Source organism: Corvus brachyrhynchos, unplaced genomic scaffold, assembly GCF_000691975.1.
Source record: "Corvus brachyrhynchos isolate BGI_N302 unplaced genomic scaffold, ASM69197v1 scaffold27, whole genome shotgun sequence".
In the NCBI taxonomy this organism is placed as follows: domain Eukaryota; kingdom Metazoa; phylum Chordata; class Aves; order Passeriformes; family Corvidae; genus Corvus; species Corvus brachyrhynchos.
In genome coordinates, this window is record NW_008239139.1 from 223113 (window position 1) to 245011 (window position 21899).

At 41.4% G+C, this 21899-nt stretch overlaps 1 long non-coding RNA gene across 1 annotated transcript; it reads right to left on the reverse strand.

Annotated features, from left to right (window-relative positions):
• Positions 1 to 8253: 8253 nt before the first annotated feature.
• LOC108448102 lies at positions 8254 to 19766 on the reverse strand. Its single transcript, XR_001863891.1, has 2 exons — positions 17299 to 19766; positions 8254 to 8783 (listed from the first exon to the last, which is right to left on the reverse strand). It is a non-coding gene; the product is annotated as an uncharacterized LOC108448102 (long non-coding RNA).
• Between the last annotated feature and the right edge of the window lie 2133 nt (positions 19767 to 21899).

Sequence of the window (21899 nt, forward strand, 5' to 3'; positions counted from 1 at the left end):
AGAACAGCTTCTTTCTGTCAACTGCTTGGCTGGATCAGTCAGAAAAAGTTAAGTTGAGGGTTGATAAGAAAGGAAAAGCGATGGGAACTTTGCCACTGCTCTTCAAGAGAGGCAGACCTTATTTCACTCTGGTTTTAGGAGGAAATTTGAAAGATGACCATGCAAGCCAGGAGAGGACAGAGACTTTGCAGCCCAAGTTTTTGTTCTTACTTCCACAGGTGAAACTGGGAGCAGATCCTCACCTGAGCTATGCCTAGGTAAGCAAGACCCGTGCTGGGTTTACATGCTCCAGTTTCCTGGAATCTGTCTGATTGGGAATGCCTGATGCAGGGTATCAAGCAGAGGTTTCTTTGGCCCTCGTTTAACCTCTTCGTTAAGCATGTGAAGTTACCTCAGCAGCTCATAAAGACATGTGGTTTGATCCAGCAGATTACGGTGTGTCATGCTGGGATGGTGTGTCCAGCACTGGCCAATGAGGCCTGGGATGAGGTAAACATCCCTTCACCATTGAAAACCAAGGGCTCTGATCTCAGCTCCTCTCTCAATTGCAATTGCAATTTTTTTTTTTGTTTTCTAATATGCATATAGCATTTCACCACTGAAGCTGGTGGATTAATTTTAAGTTATTTTCAGTTCATTTGATGTGTCTTATTAGCAGTCTGAAAAACTTCAAAAACATAGTTGTTGAAATTTAGCCCTGAAAAGTCCTGAAATCCGTAACTATCCTAGAAATAGCACAGATTTTCCCAAATTCTTTTTTCCAGGTCTGTTTCCCTACTGGTTACATTTAACATGTTCCAGTTCCAATATTCTGCAGGTACCTGTTGTACCCAAAGATGCACACTCTCCATTATAGGAAATGCTTGCACCAGGCCTCTGGATGAAAATATTACAAATATATGGATATAAAAAAACTTTATTTATTTTATTTATTCTCCTTTAGAAATTTAATTATTTTAGACTTACAAGTTTTACTACTTCATTGAGGCAGATACGTATTTAAACTACTCAGAATGAATGATATAAGCCCAAGCATCAAAGTTCATTAACATTCAAAGACAAGCACCCAAATCCCAGCATAAAGGGGCTGAAAACTTTGAAATTAACTATTTGATAACCTGGAAATATTGTGAAAATGGCTGTTCTTATTGTGGCTGTGCTTATTGAGATTACCGCCATCTCAGGTAACCCTTGTCATAATGATCCCATGAAGGTACTTAATAGAAATAAATTCAATTCCCAGGTGTCTGAAGTAGTTCATGCACATCTTCCTAAGCAGCTTCCTTAACTGGGACATACCTTAGTGCTCTCTTGGTAGATTGGGGTTGATATCCCATTCTTTCAGCCCACAGCTCTCATCACACCTTCTTTGCTTCCTTTGAGAACCTATGGAGTGTGCATTGGTACCAGTTTGCACAGTGGAACCTCAATCTTAGTTGCTACTATGCCATAGTATTACTATCTACAATGCCTGAAAGATACTGCTGCATATGAACAGATGGAATAAAAGGTGCCAAGTGCTGGGGCTGGTATTATCTTGTGTCTATTAAAACACTTGGTCTTAGCATAAGTGCCATATAGTTATAACACCATAACACACTCAGCTAATTTGTTTGACATATTCACAGTATAGTTTCCTGATACACATCATCCAGTGCGGCTGTGGACTACTGCAGTCAGGATGGGCCCATTCTCCTTTCCCTTCTCTCTTCCTCCTTCTTCAGGCAGGAGGCCATGTTCTTTTCCTTGTGCTGGAGCTATGCAGGAGGAGTCAGTTCTGCTTACTGGTCTGAGTGGATCCTGCTCTTTTGGAGCAGGAGGTACTTTATTTATGCGGGCTGAGCCTGCTGAAGCAATGCCCTCTATCAGCCCTGTGATCACTAGACATGAGGAAAAGGGAGCACATGGCAGGAGAGTGGGACTATCTCTCCTAGATGCAACCTACACACACATAGTGCTAAGTTTAACAGGAAATTATATCCTTGTTGTGTCCAAGGTCCACAGTTTATAAACATCCACTTCCTATTCTGGAAGATAATAGAGATACGTGTGAATTATTCTATACTGCTCTCTTAACTCCCAAAACATCTGTTTCATGGAGAGATTTTCTTCATTTATGCAAATCTCTTTTCCTTTGTATTGGATAAAAAAAGCCAAATTCCTTTCAAACCTCAGTGAACCACTGGGGGGTCCTATTGATTCACTGAGGAGAGTGAGCATGGCCTGCAGGGGACACGACTGAAAAGGCAGGACACAAAGCAAACCTGCAATAATCAGCCCTGAATCTCTGCCTTGGTGGAGGCCTTCACCTTCTCACTAAAAGCCAAGGTTTATTCAGTTTTTGTCATTTGCTCTGTGAGCCCTCAGAACTTTGTAGTTCCCCTTGAGCTTGACAGATGCTGGTGATTTACCTTCTTCCTATCACATTATGTGATGAAAGGAATGACATACCCCCCTTCTGCACTAACAAATGTCATCTTTTATGTGACACACTTAATCTAAATGGCTGAATGACAAGAATGTGGTGGCAACACCCTAGCTGCATTTATGAGCACCTTTCAGCTTTCACGCAGTGCGTCTCTATGCTGGTGTTTCCAAAGTCTTTGTAACCTCTATTTACTCTGAGTCAGCACTGGGCTGCATATTAGTGATGTCTTTTAAATAACTGATGAGGAAATTTCCTTGGGGAAAACCCCATGTGTAGAAGATTCTGACTCAAAGTTTTTGGACATCATCCAGCATTAATTTTAAAGATAGGCTATAGCTCAAAAAGTTACATGCATTGGTAAGATTGAAAATTAAAAAAAGACTTGTTAGAATCAGTTAGCAAGGATTTACTGCATTAACTAAGCTTCACAAACAGCCTGGTGAAAATAGGCTAAACAGCCAGGTTAAAATAATCTAGAAATAATATTTTATATATAAAGGAATAAACAGAGATAAGCAATGGTATTTGAAGATCCATGTGAGGTATTGAAACACAGACAGGAACCCAGAGATCTGATTCTCGGTCTTTGTCCTTGACCCCTAATCTGAGGTATACGCTGCTTCCTGAATTAAAACCTGGAAGAGTAATCCCAGGGGGATATATTTCACTTTTGCCCTGGGCTGCACATATGACATTCAGAACAGGCACTTGCTTTTGGGCTGAGATCCCTTGTGCTTAAGTTTTACTGAGTGCAGTGCCAGCTTCTGCATCTGAACTCATCTTTCCCAGCCATGGAGGCAGTGGAGTTCTGGTCACAGGTCTCAGTGCAGTTCCTTAAAGATGATCTCACACAGCCATCTGAGAGCGCCCTCTGGTATCCGCCACAGTTCCCATTGCCCCTGCGGAGTACATGGGTCATCAGTGTCAAATCCATCTCCTTCAGATGACTTAGTAACTGCAGGCACCCCTGGTGGCACTAGGCACCTATCTTGAGGCACCACCACTTATCAAATGGGGTTTACAGGGCAACGCAGAAGAGAATTTTAGGATAAGGTAGCTCATATTTTGGAATTTGATGGTGATACCCCTTACAGTGACCTGCCCATTTGTCAGTGTTCCAGAGATATCCAGACATCCAGAGATGTCTCAATGCACCTTTCACAGACTTTCCAGTCAGGGCTCTGACTATTCCTTTCTCAATGGTACAATGATTCTCTGGGGTAAATTTTTGATTTAATTTGTATGCTTTAGGAAAAAAGTTGGTATTGCAGGCACTCCTCTTTGGGAAAAATTCTTCTTCCAAAAATAAATCCTTCCTGCTCAAGTTAGAGCCTGAGGCTTAGGGTATTAGCAGTCTGGAACCATAACAATACAAACACATGAGAAGCCCAAATAGGCTTGGACAGCATTTGTGCACTATGCCACCACTGCTTTCTTATTACCAGTTCAATTACCATTCTGGGATTTCTTCCACAGGAATTTTTCCTTGAACATGAACTGCAGAAGCAGGAATACTTTGTGCTATCTACTGGCACCTTAACAAGCATGATAAACTTTTTTTCTTTCAAGTGCTAAATTTAAAAAAAAAAATTCAATGACTTGAAATATCTCAGCAGTAAATTGATCATTTAAACAGTTGAAAATGCTTTTTTATACAAACTTCTCAAGCAGGCAGTGGCAGTTCAGCCCTTTCCCTGCCCAAAAGGATGCAGCCAGAGTCCCAGACTGTTGCAATGTTTCTTCCTCATGACTCTTCCTCATGAACCATTCCTATGGACATTTTGGCCAGTTCAGCTGGACAGCGCTCAACACTAAAATGTACCGAAAATGAGCAGGTATGCCAAGAGAGCTTATACTTCTTAATAGTGAATATGAAGAGCAGAATTTCTAATCCCATCCTCTATCATTGTCACCCTGAACAATCCAGTCTCTGCTGTAGTGTTCATACCTAAATAACTGAGGAAAATGGGTGAAAATCTCCATTTCCACTTGATAATGAAAATCATTTAACTGGGAGAAGTCTACCTCTGGCTTCTTCATCACTTAAAGATGATAAGCCCAACAGCTGGAGTAGATATGGCATCCTCAGGAACTGAGCAGTTTATACAATGGATTAGAAAATTAACATCCTGTGTTCTTCTCCCTGTTGCCACACAGGTTTGTGGCACATGACACAGGTCAATTTTATCCTGATCTGGGAGTTGTATAAATCTCAGGATGACAGTCTTTGTTCTGAGAGTCAGATGTCTGTAAGATGTCTGTGTGTACTGGCACACATAGTCTTAATTCAGAGAGAGATAGTCTTTTCAGGACAACAATCTTAAAGAAGATTTTAAACAAGAAGATGAAAGACTCATGAACTACAACTAAGATGTAATTCTGTTTCTACAAGAGGTCTCAGAAAAAGATGGAGCTGTGAAAGAAAACATTTGGATGTTGTGATAGGTAGGATGACAGAGATGCAAGCAAAGAGAGTTAAATCTGGATTATGACACCTTCAGGGCGTGGGAGAGTGAGAACATGAAATGCAATTTGGCAGGATGAGGGAGGAGAAATCAGTGAAAAATTCAAACCAATGTAAAGTACCAAGGGTTGGAGGGATTTTATTGATAACTTAAGCTTCTCTTGGGCTACAAAATGAGGTTAAAGCATAAAGGGATATTTAGTCTGAAGATGATATGAATGACTGAATAAGTGAAATAGCTCTACTGTAAGGCAGCATGCTACAACCACCATGCTCAGTCAGGCATACTCATCACAGTTTTGGTGTAAGAACACACATTTGCACACAGGTGTACTTCTGCCCAGCTACTGATCCCACTGAACCTAGCAGTGCTCCCTGGTGCAGGTGCTGGTGGGATTGTGGGAAGAGGCCCTTTGGGAATTCGAAGAGAATGCAAAAATCCATCATACCCCAAAGAAACTCTTCTACCCTCCAGGTAGAAGGTAAGGGTGTGATTTCCTAGCACTTACAGAAAGAAGGGCAAGGGTGGCCAGCTCTTGATTCTTACAAAGGGAGAAAAAGTTTTGTCAAAAAAAAATTCAACTGTCTCTGAAGGTGCCCATTTCTCAGAAGTCTAAATAGTTTCATCCATAGTTACACAGGCTAAAAAATAAGTGTGTATCAGCCATTGTGTTCCCAGATGTTAAAGAACATCCAACTGCCCACAGACAGCCATAAATTGACTTAAACCAGATTTTAACCCTCTGTCTGTGGGATGTCATGCTAGCAAACACTGCAGACTAAATGGGCTCTGACACAATGCAGGGTTCTTGCATACTTATAAAGCTGGTTTCTAATCCACCCTAGACATTAAATTAACCTTTTTACCCTTAGCATTTTGCATGGAAAAACTGATGAAATTATTGGGGAAAGGTCTACTGTTAATAATACTTGTTCTTAATTTTGTCACTATTTAGTAAATGGTGCTACCAGGAGTCAGCAAGCTCACACCAAGTACTATTTTACTTAGCAACTGAGAGCATATCAAAGAGCAAAGTGTGCTTACTGAGATGACTAGGGGAGGATCAAAATGTGGTCTCTCTCCTCCTTAATAACAACATAATACCTAAATTTGTAGTAATCCCTATCTGGGATGCCCTTTGGACATTTGCATATGTATCACGGATTACATTTATTGAGCTTCTTAACAGGTTGTCCGTACCATTTCATAAAAGCTTATAATGCCAAGAGCTGAGCAATACTCTTCCAAAACCTTGTAGTTTTCTTATATTTTATCTATGTCAAAGATTACTGGATTGTGTCTTTAGATTTTGATGGGTTGAATTCCCTATATGCTGTTCTGGTATTGATGGAACCTACCACAGCTTCTTTTTAAACTTTCCCTTCTCTTTTTTGTTAAAGCAAAAAAAATCTCCATCTTAGAATCTGCTACCTTGCATGTGCAGTCCATCACTTTAATGCTGTTCATATGTCTCACTTTTCCAGTCCACACAGATTTCTATTTCACAACATTTTGTGCAGTGAAGCTGCTGGAAGAAGGCACTGGAGGATGCACCTCTGAGTCAGTGGGGCCCTTCAAACCTGCTGATTCTGCTACGAGCAGACCTGCACGTCCTCAAGCACATTCTCCAGTGAGTGCTGTGCAGCAGATATGGGCTGCTCATTCAGCCTGGGAAGCTGATAGTGTCAAACCCAGCTGAAGAGTTTTAGATCTACTGACTTCCCTTCTGGGGGATGGAGCTGCTTTCTCGAGATCTGTCAGTGAGGCATATTTTGGCTCAACCTTTCCAGACACCTCCTCTTCACTGACATTGCCTTCCTCACTGGAGGTATCACGGAGGTTGTATTGCACTGGCAGTATCCCTTGGCACAGTGTCAGTCTGACTCATCTTCCATTTCATTACAGGCTCTGAAAACAGCTGCAGCTGTCAGAGGTTTGCTGTTACTTCGAAGCGTTACGATAAAACTGTGCTTGCTAAATTATTCTGGTAAATACAGCCTCCACGGTGTTAGAAGAAAGGTACAGAAAATGAAGTCTCTTGCAGTTCAGTATGACCACAATTCCCCAGGCTTATTTGACTTAGAGCAATTGCACAGGAATTCTTAGACACAAAACAAAAGCTAACACCCTGTTGCAGGGTGAAAAGAAAAACAACTTAGACAGAAAATATAAGAGAACCACAAAATACAGTATAACACATAGTGTAACGCAGACAACTTTACAACTTCATCTTTTGCTATTACTTGAATTTATTTTTCTGTGCAATGGGAGCATTTCATGAGTATAGTATTTTTTCCTTTCATTCGTAATTTTTTTCTTAAGACGACAATAACAGGCAATATTTCTTACTTCAGCATTATTCCTGGAAGCCTTAACATCCCAGTTTTATGCATGGTAAGCACACTTTTTCGTATTAATCAAATTTACAGATATGCACATGCAAGCTCTGCAAAATGCTGACTCTGTCCGTGTATTAAAAAGAGCCCCATGCACAATATCAGCACCAAGTGAACACCTAAGTGTGTGAATAACTTGGTTTGCAAGAACAGGTCCACTAACTTCAATACAAGAAATTGCATTCTAGTGATGAGTGCACTGTAGGTCCTGCCATGTAAACTTACCCTTTTAAAGCACGTGCACCTGTATTTAAACTGGGTAGTGGTGGCAGATTTAGCTGTGGCAGGCAGGAATACAGTACAGGCTGCAAAACCCACACAACAGGTTGGATAGATATTTGGAGGGGTTTTGCAGGCTGTACAGAGCTCTGTGTTATCGTGACTATACTGTATTCAGTCCTTGAAATAGTTTCCTTAAAACTGCAGCCATGGCATGATGGACTTAATCTCTGAATATCTGGTGGCTCAGCTCTAATCTGCCGTTTCTGAATTGTCCTGAGAACAGTCACAAATCTGTTTCCACCACCCCAGCCAGGAACTGAAGAAAAGGGATAGGTGCACTGTCAAGACTAGAACATGGGTTATTGCCTACTTAAGAGACAACTTCTACAACTTGAGTTTTCCTAAGTTCATCCTTCAAAATTAACCAGATTTATCACGAGCAATTATTTATGTGATTTCAAACTAATATAATTATGGTGTATCAAACTCACGTTTCTGTGAAAAGAAATCATCTTTTACAAAATTGTTGAAGGCATTACAGAAAAATAGTAACTCTTTGTTGAAGCATACAGAGATTCCTATTTAATTTTAGAATTTTTATATATTTTTTCACCAAGGATAGTTCTGTCATTCAAGAAAAGCCCTGGGTTCCCTTTCTGACTGATGTATAATGATAACACAAAGACTGACTCTCACTTTCTTTATAAACAATTTTCCTCAAAACCAAACAAGACACCCCCTGCAGTGTGGGAGGAAGCAGCATTTAGTATTTTTTATTTAGGACTATTTTCTGAGACAGAATTCTGAGTCACATGAATACAGCTTTAGGCCAATGACCAGGACCAGCACAATCAATGTGAAACTGGCTGGCACCAAGAGGTAAGAATGCATGGAAAATCCTCCTAGCAGTGTGAAAGAGGAGGTGGCACAAGAAATAAAAAGCTAATTTGATTTTGACTCTTACTTACGTTGCAATATTCTACTTCTGCTAAATCATTTAAAGATACCAGCATTTCAGCTGGCCCAGAACAAAGCCGGAGGCTCAGAGCAATGCTGTGTTCTCCCAGTGCATTATGTGCAGGCAGCCAGTTGACATTTATGTTGTTTCAGAGTAATATATCACAAGGAGAACAAGCAGTTGCTGTTCCTGATGATGTCAAGGTGATGGCACGATGGAAGTCTTCATACTATCCCTGGAATTGCAAGGCAGGAGACACCCGCTGTCTGGGCAGCCGCAGGCAAGGGCTCCTTTGCATAGTGGTCACTGTGCTCCTGGAAATCACAGAGGACATATCTGAAGTCAGATAAAACAGGAGTGGGTCCAAGCTTTTGCAACAGCCAGAGGCTCTCCTGCATGCTGTTTTAAAGGTCTCTTTAATTTGTGTTTATCTCTTTATTCCCCACTGCTGGCTATGGCCAGACCTCTGGAGGAAGGACAGCTGTTTCCCTGCTAGAAACTAGAAGCATATATTGTGCCAAAAACACGGGATTTCTGTTTAATGAGAGGTTTCATGATAACTCCAGCCAAGACACTCTGACAAGACATGAATAATCACTGCAGTTTTGGCACTTATTTGAAGTATAACTAGACACTTCGCTAGCTGTCTAATTCAGAGTAAGTATCAGAGAAACGAGAAGCCTTTTCCACACAACGGGGGTGGTTGGGTCCATGGATTCAGAGAGCAGCTTTCAGCAGGGCCAGCTCAGAGCTGGGGAGGAAGAGACAGGCAGTGGCTGGCTCTGCCCCCTCACCGCTGTCTGCCCCGCAGAGTGGCTAAGCTAGCATGAGAAAGCAGATTAGTAACAGACTACTTCCCCTCTTCTCTGTAACTCCTGGAAGCAAGGGTGATGCAAGGAGTATCCCTCTGCTCAGAGGTTTGCCTCCGACTCAGACTGCCAGCTCACTCCTGTCCCAGCCCAGCTTATCTATCCCGTTCCTCAGAGCTCTGCACAAAAGCTACATCCTCGTCCTGTTACACCAAGAAAAGAGAAAGGGAAAAAAAAAGATGGAAACTCTAACTTTGTAGAGGAGGACAGCACAGCATAGCACTGGTGCAAGAGGACAACAGCAACAAGAGATTTAGAATTCATCAATTCTTAATTCTTACAAGGGTACAATAATGAAAAAAAGAAGCCTAGGCTATTGTTGAAGAGGTGGTAGCATACAACTATTCTAGCAGCACTGGCACTTGTGCACATGTTCAGAAGAAAGCTTCTGTAATGTCAAAGCTTCTGTAAATGCCAAAAGTTGGAAAAGAGACCAAGTAAAAGAACAGAAATGTTGTGATCATCAAACAGGCCAGAGAGAAAACTGGGTAACTCTAGATCTGGCAGCCTGACTTCAGTTCCAGGTAGAATATTAGCAAAACCTGAGAGGAGCATCTATTTTTACTTGGATAAAGCAGACAAATATATTGGCTTAAAGCCAAGGGGGATTTGTGAATGAGACAATGCCAAAGAAATCTGATAGCCTGTTTTAATATGGTATCTGAGTGGGTGGGTTTTTATAAAAAAGACCTGTGCCCTATGGAAAAAGTTTAAATAATGCCTAGATAACAATTCAATAAAGTGACAAGCAAACACTTTACACACATAAAGTGTCCTTACAGAAAGTCCTTGTACTTCTTTGAAGGGTATCTTTTTGCCCAAATATTCTTCATAACAATGCAAAATGGATTTTGATCGACAAAATTCAGAAATTAAAAATGGGATAAACATAGTAAAATACAGTAGACTCTCCTGCTTGACATTTCTATCTCTTTCTTTTCCTCTCCTCTCTCTCTCTTCCTTCCATCCTTCTCTTTCACCTGTTCTCTCTTTTCCTCATTTTCTCTTTCTGTTTCTCCCTTTCTTTCTCTCTCCTCTATTTGCCCTCTCATACCTGCTTTGCATATAAAGTCATGCTTTCATGCTTCCTTCCATTTCGTTGGAATGCTGACCACAGGCTGCTGAGATGAGCTACATCGAAGGGGCACACTTAGAAGAACTTTAGAGAAACTCAATATTCAGTGTCTCAAGAGATGGAATCAGTGCTTAATTAACTAATGCATTATACCCATGGATTAGTATGTTCACACCAAACATTTTACTGGGATAAACCCACAGCAGTACTGAAGTGACTCAAAACTGCATCAGAACAGACCTCCTCCACTCCACTATGTATGGGATGGGCTCGTTGGAAAGCATTTCTTGGTAAAATCTGGTGATATGTGTATGACCCTACCTGGACAGAGCCTGTAGGACCTGCCTGGACAGAGCTACAGCAAGTTTGGTTTCCTTCTCCTTGTGCATGGGTTTTAAATTCAAAATGAGAAACAGACATGGTTCTTCTTGTGTGGGATCAAAAGAACTTCTTCTTTCTTTCCATAAGCCAATAAAGCAATGGAATGGCATGGTAATGTCTCCTCTTTTTTCCAAATTGGAAGGCAATAAAACCGCTTTGATTTTTCCTTGCAGTTCTAGGGGAGAACGCATTAGAAGCTGCATGCCAGGGAAATCCAATTGAAAAGGAATGTTCTGGTCTCAGCTGCTGCCACAGCTCAGCCATGGCTGGCTGATCTCCCTTCCCCACTCTCCTCGAGCTCAGCGTTATCTGTGTGCTGTGGCACAGCTTCATGCCCCACACAAAGCAGGGCAGCAGCCATTGGCAGGTCCCCATTCTCTCTGCCACACTCTGCTTTGCTCTCTCCTCCTGGCAATGCAAGGCCATTGCACATGCATTTGATCAAGATCCAATAACTTTAATTAAGTCTTCCTGAGCAAGTGAGCTTCTCATATATCTACAGTTTCTCTGACACAACATATTTGCTCTAAGAATTTTTCACAGATGGATTCTGAGGGCTTTATATTTTTCTCTAGGATTTCTGGATGCCTCTAATGGCTGGATGGATGGGACCACAGACATAATTTCAGAACAGCAATGTTGGTTTTATAGTTCATGTACTCATGTATCCATTAGCTTACACAGCAGATACAGAGAGAAAGGTTATGGAAATTCTTGAAATGTCACCATTGCTTACGAATTCGTATACGGAAATCTAATACATAGAGACTGCCTTATTAGGCATAGTTCTGTGCCTAACTGCTGCCTATCAATGTCTTTGCCCTTTATGATCTAAGGATGGGCAGAAAAAAAGAAATATTGAAGGATAAGGTTCTAAAATCATCTGTGTCTGGCACAGAGAATTTAATCCCTGCTAGCACTGCAAAATTTATGCAGTCCCTTCTGTGAGCACTGTGCAGAGCTGCAGAGAGCTCTGAGTATGAGTCCTCCTAGAACCACGCTCACCCAGGCTGCTTCGAGTGCCAGTTTTACTTCCTTGAGGACAATCCTGAGCAAAATTGGCTTTGATGGCTCTTCATGGGAATGAGTATGTTGACTGGAGCAAGTGTTTGCAGGGCAGTTCTCCCTGCCTTGTGTTTAATGCAGGACCCAGTGTGAGAAGCTGTCACAGCTGTAACATGTGCAATGGTTTATGAAGGAAAGGTCGTGCTCCCTGCTCTGGTGTGAATGTACAATTGCCTTCTTTGCTTAGCAGTTTCAGAGTGGGACTTGCTACTCAGTCAAAACTAAGAGCAACAGTTCAGGCTAGAGGCTGAGGTGAGCACTGAATAATTCTCCATGCATGGGGATTTTGTTGCAGAAATTGCGAGTGAAACCAAAGACACAATAAGCTGGCAAAAAAACCATGAAGTTCTTCCCCTGCTAGAAAATCTTGCAAACACTTAAATGAGAAAGAATTGTGAACCACACAGGTATGCTGCAATTCCCCTCTCTGCCAAGGCTTATTCAATTTCTGAGCATCAGAATCGTTCCTTCAGAGCACATTGTCACTTCCAGAGACCAATGGTGGAAATTAAATCCTCAAAATAAACACTTAAATGAGAAAGAATTGTGAACCACACAGGTATGCTGCAATTCCCCTCTCTGCCAAGGCTTCTTCGATTTCTGAGCATCAGAATCGTTCCCTCAGAGCACATTGTCACTTCTAGAGACCAATGGTGGAAATTAAATCCTCAAAATCAAGTAGGATCAGTTTGTTTTCCAAGCTTGAGCCCAGTGATGCCTTCCCAAATGATCGAGGCTTCATCCCCAGCTGATTCCCAACTGTGCTGAAGCAGTCAGAGCCCTGCCAGACTTAAGGGAGCCTCCTCTTGCATGTATTGCTTGGCTAAGCAGAGCAGGGCCTTAGCATAGTGTGAGGACAGAACCTACATTACCCGAATATTCTTTCCTCCAGCCTATGATTTGAGAAGCTATTCTCAAAGGCGACACTCAGGACCTATGCTCATATGGTTACACCCAGTCCAAATAAAGATCCCTATCCATACGCACATATGTTGTATGAATATTTACACATATGTACCAATGGGTGCTTAGAGGTAAACAGAAGCACCACTAAGTTTAGAACAGTCTTCTCAGAATTTTATTTCAGTTTCCTTCAGTTGGATTTAATTCAATTTTAATTAAATAAGCCACAGTAATCATCTCTTTCATACTTTTCATAAGTTTTGACACTTTTTCTCTTGTACCTACAGGTTTCAATGTTTATCGACAGCTCCTGTCCTGCAATTATTACTTAAGATTACTTATTACTCCCATAATTATTTTTTGCACTAGCAAATACTATAACATAAAATTGTAAAAAAAAACAGGGCTAGAAGAAATCTCAAAAGATTGTTTCATGCAGTCCCTATCCTAAGGCAAAATCACCTACCATCGCATCATTCCTGGGGTTTTTTTCCTAACCCGACCACAAACACCTCCAGGGCTGAAGAATGTGTACTCTCCCTAGAGATGTCCTGCATTGCTTCACTGTCCTCATGCTCCCAAAATTTTTCCTAACAACTGAATTGAATCTTGCTTGCTAATTTACCGGGTACCATAGTGGCGAATGCTGACTTCTAGGTGGTAGAAAAAATGTTTTCAGGGAAACTTACAGGGAAACTGTGGAAGAAAGTAATGGATTCTTTACTCTATCTTAGCATTTGAGAAATTACTTTTATATAATTTTTTTACCTGGAGAAAAGGCCTGAAACATTCATGAAGATTGCTTTTTCTGAAGTTTATGTTATCACTGGTGACATTTAACAATGAGGTTGCAAAAACCTCAGTAAGTCATGTCACACAAGGAAATTAAAAAGAAATTCATGCCATTTTTAAAATTTATTTAAGAACCATCATCTGTTTTATTCCTGTAGGATTTTCAGTAGTTATTGTTATTACAGATGAGACCTTGATACTCCTAATAACACCAAATGTTATTTTGGGCATCCATTCACATAATACTTCTGTAAGAAAGAGCTATGCCACATTACCAGTGGGATGTGATTTGATACGAGCAACTTATCAAGAACTGACATCAGTGTTTCTATTTTCATTGCTGAAAAATTTCTATACAAAGCTATAAAACATTCATGTCTAGCAAGAGGAAACAGATGAGATACACTTTACACACAGATATGTGGTACAGTTACTGGAAAAGGGAAAAGCTGATATGTTAGCATTGCTAGCACACTGAGCATGGAGTTGTCCTGGATCAAAGGCATGCTAAGACTTTCTCTAGGTCCATCCAATGTAAGCCATTAACCCATACCATGGAAGGCTGGTAGACAGTGAGACTAGAAGCTTCTGGAAGGACTGCAGAGAAAGAACATTAGCAAGTAATGGCTGATAGGAACATGGGACTAGAAAGGGCCAAAATATAGGAGATGACCAGAGAGGAGGGAAAAGGATGGAGGAAAGGCATTAGGAATTATGTTAACAGTACACTGAGCTGAGCACACACTGGCCTAAGGTTCCTTACAGAAATGCCATGTGTATGAGCTCATGGACACAGCTAGAACACTGCCACAATTGATTTATACCAAAAGGGGAATCTTTCCTTCCCACAGGTAATTGTGTTCCCAGATCTCTGAAATAAAGCTTCAGCAAAATTAAGGAGCATTGTTTGCATCTTATCTGTCCTTCCTGCTGGAAATACAATAAACCCAAGGTCCCTGGACAATGACTTCTAATGGAGCTCTCAGCTCCCTACAAGCAGAAGTTGTCAATTAGCTGGCATCTCACATTTTTCCTAAAGAGGATAGCAGAGCGAGTTCTTCTGTCTGTGTGAGTAAACCCATTTTTTAAAGCTAAATCTTAAATGGCGTACAAAGAGCATGAAAGGAATATTAACAGCTCTACTATGATCTAATTTATGCCCTTTATTTGCAGCAGCAACTCATTCTGGTGATCAAAAGGTCATTAACCGTTAAAAAATGAAGCTTTAACCAAAAGGATTTAAAGGGGTTTAGTGTTGAATTTTAGAGACCTTGCCAAAGTGTAATCTGAAGTCTTACACTTTTGTTCCCATCTTCTGCGTACCAAAGCTTGAATCATAAAGCTAGCACTCAGCATCTTGGCTGTGGATCAAGATCAACTGAAGTCACATGCAGGGTAAAGTGGTGAAGGTGACATTGCTTCTACCTGGCTCAGACAAAAAAGAACTGATCTCTGCAGCAACCTGTGAAGGACTTAAGCTCATAAGTTGGTGACAAAGACTCTGAGTCCAGTTTTTCCACATCTAAATACTCTGTTTAATATCCAGAGTAAGAAAGTGTCAGACAAGTCTGGACATAAATTCATCACTGACCTGGGACAGACAGTGCTAAGTTTTTTGATCATATGATTGACAACTGGCAAGAGCCTGCATTGTTTCTCTGTTACCTAGTGAGTATATTTGCAAGGTATTAGGAGCATGACATATGTTGCTGCAGGACAAGAGAGAAAAAGGCTGAAAACCAAACAGCAATAAATACTCCTTCCCATAAGAGTGCTTCCTGGCAACATTAAGCTGAAGAAACAATCAAAGGCAAACACCAATTTTTAATGACCCTCATTCTGATGGAGTACAAGGGAGCTGGGTCTGAGCACAGACTTCCCAATGTGCTTGTCCCTAAATGGAGCAGACAAGCTACAATGCCTTTTGGAATTTGAAACGTCGATTTTTTGACTCCTAGGCCAGACTGGTCATAACATGATAATTAATTAACTGGGAGTATTCAGATCATGATCAAAGCAGTATATGAAGCCTTTGCGTGCCTCTTTTTGAAATGCTCTGATTAAACTCGTGACTCCTCTGGGACTGGGTAAGAGCTCCAACCCTCCTGCAATGCTGCAGCTACCAAACAGCACCAAAGAAGAAGTGTCCCTGCAAGGCAGGTTATCCTCACCATCAAACAATGCCAGCCTTTCCTGCACCTTTCCCCAGGAATTTGGCATGGCCCACTGCTGGAAACCAGAAACTGAAGTGGCCCAGTAGCACCATCGACTTCTGCAATCCTGTCACGAGGGCTGATTGCAATATGGAAAGGCAGTCACAGCTGCTGACACAGGGAAGGAAAAAAAAAAAGCCTGTACTCCTACACCCTGGTACTTGCTTGGACCGACCCCACCAGGATGCTCTGGGAGCCTTGACATGCTTTTGGGAACCTCAGTGTCCTTCTTCTGCACTCCTGCAGCTCCTCATGGCAGCTCAGAGGGGGATGATTTTACCTTCACAGGTGGATGCATGAAGCACAGCATGATAACTCCCACGCAGGTGTTTCCACAAAACATGCCCTGGACTAATATTTCCCAGCTTACAAAAGTCTTGATCAACTGGAGCAACACTTCTGGCAAATTGGGATGGGGAGAGACCTATCCCTGCAGAGGTGGGTGACTGGAGTCACTTTGGGTCAATGCAGGGCCGAGGGAAACATGAAATAAAACTGAATTTCCTAATGAAATACTAAGCCACTGCAAAGAATCTAACCTATGTTAAAATCAGGACAAAGTTATGAAAACACAAATTTTATTGAGATATTTTATCTGCAAGATGATATGAGTGGGTCTGTTAGGTATGAAAGTGGTTCCTTTATATGTATTTACTGAGAAAGAACATCCCTTCTATCCTGCATTTGAGTAGAATTATTTCCAACCAATTCAAAGCAGCACTGTCTTCGACTTTTAGGCAAATATCTAATTATATTTCATTTTGTTTCTAACTACTCTACAAACAGTTTTTTCATCTGTCATCAAATATTAGCAAAAGTACAGCTAAAAATAAAGTTGAGTTGCTTTACTCCTTTTGTACCATAATGCAAAGTCCTCAAAACAATTAAAACAGTAACAGTTCTGAGTACTACTAGAAGTTGGAATGAATACCGATAAGCAAGTTGCTGTGTCTCTACTCACACGTCTCATTACCTTGAAATTAAAAATTGATCCTGTCCAACACACATAAATCATACAAAAAATTAAAAATAGACTAATTTTCAAAGGGCAACATGATATGAAAAGTATTTTCATGAGATATCGTTCACCTATCTGATGAACCACTTACACAAACAATTGAACAGCAACAAATGGATATATTAAAGAGGTAGAAAGGGTTCAAATAGCCAATGCTTTTTCTCTGTTTCAATCTATACAGAAGATCTAAATATTTACTATTTTGGTATCCAAGGATCCCACATAAACTTTTTTGTGCATGCATATGTCCTGTATTAATCAACATAAATGATGCAAATATACAAAAACTTCAAACATATCACTTTGAGTGCTTGAGTTAGGCACACATGTATGCCCCAACCGTTTGAAAATCCACATGAAATAAATGTCATGTTTGGTTGTGTCATCACATAAATTACATATTTCTCGAGCTCCTGACCAGCCGGACTGCATTTAGCCAGGGGGTCTCCTCTGTACAAGCCTGTGCTTAGAAGGACTTAAATGAGTTTTCCACCACACAAAATTAAGACTTACCGGTGGAAATCCCTGCAGGACTGAAGCCTAATCTACCTTCCCACGAAGTACTGCTGCATTCCAGGCCTCTGGATATCTTTTAACAGCTGCTGTTGAAAAATTAACTATGACACAGTAGTATTAAGGCACATGTTCATGTCCAGTCCCAGTGCAGGCATTCGTGGCCTTGGCAGACCGTGTCTCTCAGATGAGAGTTCCTCTGCTTCCAAAAGGTTCTGGCCCAAGTCTCAGGCTGATGAGTCATTTCTCTGACCCAAACCCAACATCTGTACCTGGAAACATAAAAAACATATGAATGGCAGAGCTTTGCCACTGAAAAGTAAGAAATTCACTTTCCTCATGGAAAGATTAGTGCTTCTTCCTTCCAGTCTCATTAAAAAATCATTAATATAAGAGTTTAAGGTAATTTTAAGTACTTTTAAAGGTGTCATTTTTTCAAGAGAACTGGTTGTTATTTTTTCTTGCAATTAGAATGAATGGAGAGCTTATGGCAGGTGGCAACACCTTTCACACCTTATGCTGGAGGGTCAGGTTTCATGGATATCTGACTTAAAGCCAAGTAGAGGGTGGCAAAAGTCTAAATCTCAGCAAAGGGGAAGATTAATGTGGGTACCCTGGAACACCTGCTGCTGAAGCCATTAGTGCTTGGGACACTCTCCTGCCTACTCTGAAGATGGTGTGAACTGTCCTCTTGCCCTTTGCAGAAGGAGAATCAGGCTCTTACTGAACAAGATTAATAGGAGCAAGTCTGCCATTGATTGTGTGCTGCTGTCCTCACCATGTCAGAGAGCAGGCCAAGGGCTAAATTACAGCTACCCGGGGGCTCCAAAATACAAGAAGAAATCAAACTGACAGATACACACTGGAAATAAAAGCATTCTGTATCTGAGAGAAATCAATACCGAAAGCAGAAAGACTTATGCTTCCAGTTACTTACAGCCTGCAAGAGTCCAAATCCTGCAGAGCTGTTTCATTAAAACGTTTCTTTGCTTAGCCCAGATAAAAAAGTCCTGCCACTTTGACCACTGGCGGCATACTCATGGAAGGCTTATTCCAGAGTAAATGTGGATTTCTCAGAGACCCACAAGGAATAAGAACTCACATGAGGAGAGAGAAATACAGATGTAACAAAAGGAATTTAAAGTTTGGCACACAGTTCAGCTCTGTAGACCAGAGCTATGTAAGAAGTGGCTTTTTTTGCACAGAGGTCAGAGAGGGAATTAAATGCTTCCCATATGCCAAACAATACCCTGAAGATGTAATTCCTTCATCCCTCTCTGCAAGTCAATGACCACTGGTAGTGGATGAGTTTGCCTCATTATGAAGCATGTTGATGCTTGTACAAAAGATGGAGTTCTCCTCACTATTCTGCATCTCTTCAATTGTGCTGCTTTTCCAACAATCTCAGCTCTGCCAGCTGTCGATTTCTTTCTGAAGAGTGTTGGCCTCAACATTGCTGGGTACAGACTGGAAACATAAAATTAAAAAGGTTAAAAACTAGAAGGCAAACCACCTAATTCTATTTATTATTATTATTATTATTATTATTATTATTATTATTATTATTATTATTTCTTCTCATTGTTTTTAAGCCATCTCCTGTGTTTTCTGGATCTCAGGATGACTTGAGAGATTAGCCAAATCTGTAAAGAATTGTGTCTTCTAATTGTGATTGAATTTTTCTGCTCTGCCTTTAATGAGGCAGAAAAGTCAACCTTGATCCTCAGACTACTACACCCTGCTAGTACTCTAAATAGATTTGCTGAGTTTTCATTTCCTCTGAAAAAATATCTTGTATGGCTTCACCATCACTCTGCTTGGAGAGAGTACTGTAATGATTAGCTACATTCCACTTCGAACTGTTATTAATATTCCCCATATGTAATTAAAGCCTCTAATTCTACACAGAGATATCCTGACAAACAAGCAGCTGCCTGTCTTTTTTATTTCATTGTGGTTCTTGAACTCTTGGCTCAGGTTATGTGTTTCTGGAATGTCAAATAAGGAATCTACTTTTCCGTCCATCAGTTTACACTCTGCGTGCAGTTTGATGGCATCTTGCTAATACAGCCTGGTTGCACTGTAATTCACCTTATAATCCATTGTATCAACACTGACTGTTCAATGTGTGACTTCCTAACAAGGTGGCTGGTGCCTCTTAGGTGCTGGATTGCCTTGGGAGAGTGGTATTTTAAAATGTATGCCCAGCATCAAAGCTGCCTGGTCTGAAGTTCCCAACTGTCATTATTAGATATAACTTCCTTCAGCAGAAAAAAGCAAAAGAAATTCTCTGCTCAGGCAAAAAGGTGTCCATAAGACAAGAGGAAATGACCTCAAGTTGTTCCAGGGAATGTTTAGAGTGGATATTAGGAAATATTTATTCACTGACAGGGCTGCCAAGTGCTGGACCAGGCTGCCCAGGGAACTGGTTGAGTCACCATCTCTGGAGGTATTTAAAAGACGTTTGGATGTGGTGCTTAGGGACATGGTTTCTTGGTGGATTTGGCAGTGATGGGTTAATGGCTGGACTCAATGATTTAGGAGGTCTTTTCCAACAATTCTATGATTCTATGATCCCACATTTCAAATCTCATATGAGCTGTTGAGTTACACAAAAAGCCTGTGCTGTGTTGCAGTGGGGATTTCTGCAACATGTATCAGACAGCAAGGCCCATGGAAAGAAATAGGGACTGATTCTTGATAGATGTTTTTGAGGGATCTTTATCCCACGGCCAGGAAGATGTTCCCAGGCCTCTCTCCTCCCTCCCTGCAGAAGAAACTGAAGCAGGACCATCTCAGGGTAGAGATCAAGCAGGAATTGATGGCCAGAGGAGGAGGGGAAGGAGCAGGGATCCATCCCAGGGAGCTGCTGGTGCTGCCGGATCCAGCCTGGGCTCCCTGCGAGGAGATGGCACCACTTAACCTCTCCCAGGACCCCACACCAGGGGGGAGGAACCCCAACAGTGTTGCCTCCAGGTGTGCTGCATGAGTCAGTGGAACACTGCTCACTTCTCTCTTGGGCACTTTCAATGCGTGGGTTGGATTCTGTTAATTATTTCACTTATTTCTTTTGATGCCTCAGAAACAGCAGGAAATTGGATCAGCACATGGCCTTACTTTTGGCTGCAGGACAGGCTCTGGATGCTGGAATTCTCCTCACCTGCCATTGATCCATGTGCCTCTGACCGTGCCTCATGCATGCCCTGCTCTAACTGCAGATACCATGGGGATAATGGGATTTTCACAGAGCCCTTTGAAATCTACCAGCAAAGGTGAAGGTGATACAGTAAAAGACAGGACAATATCGTAAGATTGGCACTGTGCTGCTGGTTGATGCACATTTATAAACCAAGGATGAGTTCACAGGTACTGCTCCCAGTTTATGGTCTAAATTATGCCACATGAAATTCACAGCAAGTCAGCAGATAAGACAGCTAAAAGTTCAGCGAAATAAGATCTAAAACGGTGGTAGATTTCATCAGAGGTCCTCACACAGGTGGAAGTGAAGAGAAGTGAAGTGCCTCTGAAGTTTCACTTGCAGGAGGCCTGCTGGTAACTCTCAGAGAGCTCTGCTGGACCTAAGAAGACCAAGAAAACGATGCTTCTCGGCAAACGCCCTCTGCTGTCACTATCAACAAGAGATTTCCCTGCATAGTGCATTCGCTATTCAGTTTGCCAGGTCTTCTGTAAAATATGTGAGACCTTAACCACAATGTTTAATGGAATTACACAGGAAATATTTCAATCTGAAATGCAGAGTGAAAGGAAAACTGAACACCATTATCCAAAAATATAGTTCAAATGCAAATTTTGTTTTCAGATCCCAGACTCTGTCCAGTTTCTCAATCAAATCTGTTCATGCAGACAGCAGCAGGCACACGCAATGTCATTGCCCTCAGCTTAGTCACGGGTGTAGGAATCTGCTCCTGCAGTTTAGACACAATGGGGGCTTTTGCCTTGACCTTCTCCATGAAAGAAAGTTTGGAAACTAGGGAAATTGCCATGAATGAAACATTGCTAGAAAGTAGCCTGAACAGCCAGCTTGAGCTTCAGTGTTACCTTGATACACCAGTGCATGTTTGCAGTCAGTCATCTATTAGGCAATTAACTCTGGTTGTTTAGATCTTACCAAGAATGAAGGGGCGGCTCTCACTAACAAAAAACAAACAAACAAACAAACATGCAGGTCTGTGATGTGATAGAAGATCTCAGCTTGTAAGCAGGGGGAATTGGTAACCCAATGTTCTCTGTGAGACAGCCTCCATCTGCACGTGGGATGGCAGGGCAGTCTGACGCATCTGCCACCAGAATGCACATCTGGAGTCTGACAAGGTGGAGGCAGGTACTTGATGGGTGCTCAATGTGCTGCCAAAGTGACAAAGTTTCACTGGAGTCAAATTCAAGCCAAATTAAATTAAATCAAATTATTTTTCATCTGGAAGCTAAGAATCTCTCCTGCTTTTGGTCTACTGAACAGCACACACATATGCTGGGCAAGATGGGGTAGATAAAACATGTTACTGAAGTGCTCTAGTTCTGCCTCCTTCACAGAGTCTGTAAGGCTCTTGATGTAATTTCTGCAGGAACCCTGAAGTCTAAAC